The following is a 6,856-nucleotide window of genomic DNA, read 5'->3' as shown; positions in this document are numbered from 1 at the left end:
AACTGTTAAAAACTCCAGGTGGTGGGCCAGGTTTGCCTTCTAGGCCATAGCTTGCTGATCCCTACTCTAAATTTATCCAAATTCTATCCATCAATGAAGACATACAAATGTTTTAAAACTCAGTCTCTTGAGGCCTATGATTTCTAATACTCAGTTATGGGTTCTTAACTGTTCTATAAATATTTATTGAGACCGATCATATGTTAGAAACTGCACTAAGTATCTGGAATATAAAGAGTAATTGGACACAGTTCTCATCCCGTAGAAGATTATGATCTGGTTACAAAAACCCATGTAACCGAATACCCAGTGCAAAGTGACATGGCTTAGAGATGGTGCATGTTCTCGCTATAAAGAAGGGATATTACCAAAACTTTTCTGCGATGGCTGGTTGTTTAGAGAGTGCTGATCAGAGAAAGTGGCAGAGTGGTGAGTCTTCAAAGCATGTGTAGGAGTTCTCCAGGCAGACAGAGGAAAGGGGCGTTGCAGACCTGGAGTGTGAACAAAGCTTAGAGCTGTGAATCAGCACCAGCGTCTGGGAACCTGAGTGATTCCAAAGGCAGAAGAGGGGGAGAGGAAGGGTGGCAATGGGAGGAGAGCTGGGTTCAAATATGGGCTCCCTCAAATATGGGCTCCCTATTTTTTTTTTTTTTTCAGTACGCGGGCCTCTCACTGTTGTGGCCTCTCCGTTGCGGAACACAGGCTCCGGACGCGCAGGCTCAGCGGCCATGGCTCACGGGCACAGCCGCTCCACTGCATGTGGGATCCTCCCGGACCGTGGGCTCCCTATTTTTTATCTCGACAATTCTGCTTCTCTTTTCTTTCCAGCTACTCCTTCTCCTTTTCCCCTGGTTTCAGTGTAAGCTGTTTTGGTCCTCAGTGGTCTCCTTTGCCCACCTCCTTTTCTTCTTTATATCTTCCACTTATTTCTCCACCATGATGGTTTCAATAAAAACATTGTCTATTTACTAGTCTTCTGCAAATCTCTTGTTACCCTCTGTTAAGTCTTTCCCACTGTTATCTCCAGTTTTGCAAAGAATGTTCTGTCTCATCTCTTTGACCTGTTAGCTTTTTTAAACTTTTTGGTAGCTAAAAGTCCAGAGGTCAGAGTTATGCTAAGTTCTGCTTTCTGCACTTGGCCCAGAACAAGCACTTATTAGTACTCAAAAATGATACCGTCTGTATTTTCCTCCTCAATGTTTTACTCTAACTAACAGGACGGAGCAAGGGCATCCTTTGACTGGGGCATCCATGAGACGTGAATATCATCTTGCGGTTCCTAGAATCTCTAGGGTCAAGTGCCTTTTACTTGGACACCGAATTTGTCAAATGAATAACGTGCCCAAAGCGCTTTTTAGATTCGACCCATAATAACATTGGCGCTTCATCATTTTAGACACAAGAAACCACGTGCTTTGGCTCTGGAATTGTGAAACAAACACATCAGGCCATGATGTTCTCTCTGCCAAGGTATAATCTCATCCAGCTGGTGGCCCAAATAAGAACAGTTTAAGGAGTTAGGGGAGAGTAAGAAGAGAAGTGACAGGTGGCTGAGAAGGGAAAGAGACAGTCAAGGTGATCTGGAGAAAAAAGGTGGTGGTGGGAGTGGTCATGAAGGGATCAGATGCAGACCAGTTTACGCCAAGAACGAAACAGATGTAGCAGGGAAAAGTTTACTATTGCCTTTAATGCTCCACTCATTCTAAAGCCAGTCATAGAAATTCTTGGAATATTAAGAAAAATGAGGTTGATGTCTTTGGGGGACTATACAGGGATGGGACGTGCGTACCAGTGTCAGCTGATGTGACAGTTCAGTAGATCCCAGGACTGGAAAGCTGGTAGAGTTTCCCGTAGTCAGCCCTGACGCCCACTTGAGTGATGGAGCCGGAAGCTGCTGGTCACGGATGTGTAACAGGCTCTCTTAAAAGGTACCATTTGAGGGACTTGCATTTAATAGCTTGCCAGGATTTTCTTCTAATTGTATTTTCAATAAATATTCATATCACAATCATTATCAAAGATTAGTCGTAGACATTAAAGTTTCCTTTTTAGCTGGGTCTCCAATGTACTTTGTCAGCATCATGAAAATAAGTGTTTTGGAAGATGGATTTTGAGAGGGCAGTGTGAGTCATCTGCGGGGGGGGAGCGGGGTGGAGGCATTACTCCTGGCCTGCGGGTGGGCGAGAGCCCAGCCTTCCTTCAGCTCTGCAGCTGTACCACAAGGCCCTCTCTGGCTGTCCCTGCTCTCCTTATTTTTCTTGCAAAAGAAGAAAAATGACTCTGATAATCTCAAGTGTCCCTTGGTCTGCCAGGTTTGCACTATGTTCTAAGTACAAAGACTCAGCAGGAATGGGTATCAAGCCTTCCCTTCTGCTTCCTTTTCCTTTAATCTGACCCCCAACTCCTCCCTTTTTCTAGGAGCAACAACAACAAAGCCCTCAACTCCCAGACAAGCACGAAATGAACTCTGACAGCTACCTGAGCTGGGGCACTGTCCAGTCAGCAGGGCCTTGGACCCCCGATTCAACCAGCCAAAGGCGCTGCTGTATTTACCATCTCGGGTTTTACTTGGCGTCCGTTTCACCATGAAATAAACCACGCGGTGACACACCTGGGTGGGCCCCAAGTATGGCATCAACGCGGGCATTAATTCCTCTCACCGCTGGGCTGAAGGAGAAGACTGAGGCCCAGTGTCTCGCCAAGGCCAGGCCTCTTTCCCAGGGAGCTGTTGAAACAAGGTTTCTTCAATTATCCTGTAAGGGCTGCAGCCCCGTGTGGCCTGCTAGGAAGGTGAAAATCCTATTCTTGCATTTCTAATGAATGAATATTCCTTCTCAGCTTCTAGGGCTCTTCCTCTGAGGTGCTCCGTCAAGTTCTGGTTAGAGTGCAGCTGACCTCGCTGTGCAAACACCACCCTGAAATGTTGTGATCCCAGAACTGACTTTGCTGATTATTGAGTTTGGTGATGAGCTGAAATAGTCAGGAAGCTTCCCTGCTCACCTGCAGAGGAAACTGAGGAGGCCATCAGGAATCCCTGAAAGGAAACAAAGACCAGTGGGGATGCTGGGTTTATCTTATATAGCCTCCCCCTTTGCAGGGGCTCTGGTGATGCCTGTGATTAAGCTCCTGGTCCTGCCTACCCGCCCAGCATAGAAGATTCACTGGGCAGCTGTGGTTCTATGAGTCTTTCTTGCCTGAACCTCACTAAACTTCAGATTCCTCAGGATAAACAGCAAATGAGGGAAGAGAGTTACCTGCCTGGAAGATGCTGTGGTTATACACTGAGCTGTAAAGCCATCCAATGATTTCAAACTTCTCTTTGCTGTCTCTTTGGCTTTCACTGGAGACTTCTTTGTGCCCAGTGCTAACGGGCCCCAGTGTGGGCCGTGGGGATTCGGGGTGGGCAGTGTGTTTGTGTGTGTGTGTGTGTGTTCCAGGGAGGGCATGCAGGCTGGGAGAGGTTGGCAGGTCCTGGCTTCTCTTTATTACAACCCCAGGACCCTTTGAAGCATGTCATGAGGAAGCATTGGCAGACAAAGCTGCCCCTACGTCCTTCAGTGCCTCTCAGCCACAGGGTCTCAAGGTTTGCCTACAGGTAACAGGTCAAAAGGGACAGAGCAACACTGCTAAGCTGTGGGCTGGATGTGAGGCTGACTTTCACCAGCATCATCAGCTTTGCAGGATAAGGGCTGGAGTATCTTATCCTGGACCTGAAGCTGCTTCCCCATGTCTTTGGTAGTGATTCATGGAGATAGAAAGACCCACAACTGTGAAGGAGTATGGCAAGAAATCGCTTACTTATAATACTTAAAGGAAATTTGCTGTTGTTTCCTTTAAAAAAATGAAATGTTTCCATGTTATTTTTAGAATATTGTCCCTGACATATACCTGTATTTGGATATGTTTTCCTGCATGGGAGCGAGCATGGTCGAGTTATAACCACGATACTAAGTATATGATGACGCATGTGAGTGTAATCCGTTGGGGCGCGGGAGAGAGCACTGAATCCTAACCACTAGACCACCAGAGAGCGTGGAGTGTAATCCTCTGGGCATTTCACCATTTACCACGTAGGAGACTGAAAATGAGAAACAGCAAAAACAACAATAAAATGCAACCAGATGAGCAAAGGCTGAGACAGTATGTGGGATTCTATCTCTTACACCAATTCTGACTGGTGGAGGCTGTGTGTAGAGGGGACTTGGGGCTGTGTCTGATGTCTGTTCTGGGGGGGCTGGGGGTTGGTTAGTGGCGGTCACCCTCGCATATTCGACATGCGCAGACTATAGGATGGACTTTCATAACCAGCCTCATTTATACTTTCTCTACTCACTTCTCTAAACCTCTCACCCAGGAAGAGATTGCTGGCTTAGATTAAGCAGGGAGAATCAGAAACGTTTTAATGGTCATGATGGTCAACTTGGGAACTCAACTTCAGTATATTCTTACTACATGCTAGTACCTGGGAGTCACTGAGTTTTCTCTGTGCCCCATGATAATGACCATGAGCATCTTAACCATCCATCTTACATCCACGTGGCACAAGTGTCCATCTCTGCTCCCACCAGCCCAGGAGGAAGAATTTCCATACAGTTTTGTCCCTTCTGCACTTTGGCAAGTATGACAAGTACCCCCCAGGCCACTGAGTAAATCCTTGGTATTTCTCCCATCCCACCTCCCCTGCACCTCTTGTGGGTATGAAGTATTACTTTCGTTGTGGTTAAAGCTTGGAAGCATTCTATCTCCTGTTGAATTTCAAAAAGCCTGTGTCACTTTAATCCTGAAGGAATTTCAGAATTGACACTGGTAACAGTTGTATACCAAGCTTGGAAAAGACATTTTGATTTTTATTTACATCACACACAAAATACATGGCCATATTTTAGCTCCAGACTTTCTTTACTAAATGCCCAGAGAGAGAAGTAAAAGGACAGGGCGTGAGAGATTACTTCAAATACTTGAGACCCTCCAAATCCCTCACTAGATGAAAAGCAAAGTCAGGATCCTTGACAGGTTAAAATCAAGTATTGGGGGTTTCTCCACTGTTGAGAATGAGTTTCCAGTTTAATAACTCTCTCAGAATTCCCCCTGCTCCTCTATACTGTGATCCTTTCAACTACTGAGCTTATTTCTGGTGTGTGTCATGAGTTTTAAATCTGACAGTGGCTTTTAATTGAATCCTTGTTTATCATTTAGTTAATGGGCTAAGACTAACGGTGAAAGGTAAAACAGGCTTTCAGTGATTTTCTCATCCATCATATGATATTTCCGAAAAATAATAAAGTGATTTACTCAAAGGTGAGCTCATATAAATGCCATTTCCCTATTTGTTCTTCTATGTGATTTCTGGAATGTTTTGGGACAACCAGTCACTCTGCTTGAGTACATCAAGAAATGACTATAAATCTGTCCAGGAGAGCTTAGTGACTTCCAACATCGTCTTTTAGCCAAGAGCCGCTGTAAGGTCTGGGCACGCCACCATCTGCAGTGTGATTTGTGAAATTTGAGATGACAAATCTTCAGGGTCACCTTTCTCTCTGTTCTCCCTTTCAAGTGTTTACTCTGGGAACTTGGAGCACGTTCTTGTAAAATGCACACCAGCTGGCCTGATTTACCTGGCCTCATTTCCCGTGTGTCTGCCTTTTCCACCTCACCCCCTCGAATTTCTAAATAGTGAATAGCATTTTGAAAGTTGGGAGTCCTGCAGTGAAACTGTGTGATCAGTCACTCAATCATTTTGTATCTCATTTCTTCCATCTATAAAGCAGAGATATTAATACTATTCTCTGAACTATCAAAATGAGATTGTCAGAATCAGTTATGGAAGTGAAGGCTTAAAATGAAAATAAAAGAAGAAACCACAAGCCTCTGACTATCTGAGGATATACTTGGACATACTTCCCTGAGCCATGGGCAGGAAGATGCCACATGGATATAAGATGGATGGTTGGGATGCTCATGGTCATTTTCATGGAGCACATAGAAAATTCTGACTCCCAGGTACTAGTATGTAGTAAGAACATACCGAAGTTGAGCTCCCAAGTTGACCATCATGGCCACTAAAATGTTTCTGATTCTCCCTGCTTAATCCAAGCCAGCAATCTCAGATTTCCTCCCTGATCTTATAGGAGGGAGCTTAGGGATATGATCCAGTGCATCTTACAGGTGGACTATTTGCCTACATTGGAAAGGAGGATCCAGTCTGAGGATTTTGAATTCCCACATTGGTAAGTCCCAAGTGTGTGGTCCCAGAGAATTCATGGATAGAATTCAAAGATTCTGTGTACTGAGATGGAAACATATTAATCTTTGTTTTCACTCATCTTTAAAGTTATTTTCTTCAATTATAAGTGTGAGCCACAAACCCTCAATGGCATAAGCAGTATCTGTGTCATTACTGTCAGAAATCAAAGATATCTTCATACGATATCACTGTTGTTGCACAGACTTTAAAATATCACTTATACCAACGACTGCTTTGAAATTGTAAAGGTTATTAGACCAGCTACTAGAACTGGTTAATGAAGAAGCACATGTGTAACACTGTATCACACACATGATTAAACACATTTTTCTATTTCAATAAAATTGGTTTCCTTTGAAACCTCGTGTATTTGATTTTATGTATTTAAAAAACTTTATTCTGTGAAGTGGTCATTATTATTCTGTGAAGGTTGACCGCCTGCCCCAGAGTCTCTCTGACACATACTTGGGCCTGAGGCACAGCTTTGAGCAGGGGTAGAGCTGGGACCTCCCAGTCAGAAGGGTTGGAGCCTAGCCCTGAGTTCACCTCTGTCTAGCTGTGGGGTCACTTAGCTTCTCTGAGCTTCCATTTTCCCCCTGTAACAAAGGAAAT

Source organism: Tursiops truncatus, chromosome 2 (assembly GCF_011762595.2).
Source record: "Tursiops truncatus isolate mTurTru1 chromosome 2, mTurTru1.mat.Y, whole genome shotgun sequence".
In the NCBI taxonomy this organism is placed as follows: Eukaryota; Metazoa; Chordata; class Mammalia; order Artiodactyla; family Delphinidae; genus Tursiops; species Tursiops truncatus.
Note: the sequence above shows the minus strand (reverse complement) of the source record.